The sequence below is a fragment of the Penaeus chinensis genome, chromosome 37 (assembly GCF_019202785.1).
Source record: "Penaeus chinensis breed Huanghai No. 1 chromosome 37, ASM1920278v2, whole genome shotgun sequence".
Lineage (NCBI taxonomy): Eukaryota > Metazoa > Arthropoda > Malacostraca > Decapoda > Penaeidae > Penaeus > Penaeus chinensis.
The window spans coordinates 30,164,805-30,165,919 of record NC_061855.1 but is presented as its reverse complement, the minus strand read 5'-3'; the positions used below and the strand labels follow the sequence as shown (position 1 = coordinate 30,165,919).

General features: G+C 30.5%; 1 protein-coding gene across 1 annotated transcript in view; it reads left to right on the top strand.

Annotated features, from left to right (window-relative positions):
* Positions 1–449, top strand: part of LOC125045542 — a 7,414-nt gene extending 6,965 nt beyond the window's left edge. The window contains exon 6 of the mRNA XM_047642865.1: positions 1–449. This exon is cut by the window's left edge and continues 93 nt beyond it. The gene's annotated coding sequence lies outside the window, so the exon portion shown is untranslated.
* The last annotated feature ends 666 nt before the right edge of the window (positions 450–1,115 follow it).

Below are 1,115 nucleotides of genomic sequence, written 5' to 3'. Positions count from 1 at the left end.
CGTGTTCATCTTTTCTTAACGTGTTTTTTTCCCTTGTGGCGTCTTTTGAGTTCATAATAAATGTAACAAAACTGAAGCCTTTTTACGTGTTTTCTCCTTTTTTTTTTTTTTTTTTCTTTTTTTTTTCTTTTTTTTTTTTTAAGGACTAGGCCAACTCCTTGGGGAAAATGAAAGTAGAAGTGGTATTTCCCGTTTGTTTTGCATTTATAAATTGCATTTTTCATTAGTGTATATGTATTTATCTGTGATACTCCTTTCCAAAACTTTTCCATTAGTGTAAGTGCACTTGAAATATGTTAGTCAGGTGAAAGAAGGCTCTACATTTCTGTGTGTATTGTCTGTATGGGAGTGTAAGCCATGCATTTTTTTATAATTTGTGTACCTTTTGGAAGAAAGGATTTTTTTTTTTAATCTACCAACGGCTTTTCCCCTTCTTAATAAAGTCAACAAAAATATTCATTAACTAAGTTTTATTCCCCTTTTGAACTCCCTTCAAATAAGTTTATTTCAAGGAAGTAATATATTTTATTGTACTAGTAAACTAGACTGCAGTGTTGTATTTTGAGTATTTAAATATAGATGCTTTTAATGTTGATCCAAAATATTTTGTGATGTAAATTGGAGAATAAATATTTTCTTACATTATAATTTTTATGATGTACTAACACTGAGAAGCTATATGCTTAAGTGTTATTGTGTACAGTCAGATTGAAGTGAAATTTGGTGAAGCATAAGCCAAAGTGCAAAATGTCTAGTACTGTAATTTCCGAACTGCTGGGTAGGAACTGGTCACAGGAGGACATGAGACTTGTTTGCCAAAAAGCTCAATAATGCAAGGAAGTAAATATAAACCGTGTAAAAGTTTGAATTATTCTCAAATAATAGGCCTCTATATTTGTAAAGGAAAACATACTAGTCAACCCCATCCTGTTTACTTTTTTGGTGTTATGAGGATTTATTAAATGTCAAAGGTAGATCATTGTGAAAAAAAGTCTAGGAACCACTGGTTTTGTGCAATACAATACAATACAATGCAACATTTATGTGTAATATGAAATTATTCCCTATCACATTGTTCTCATTTGCTCATTTGTTTATTTCACATTTCTGTTACA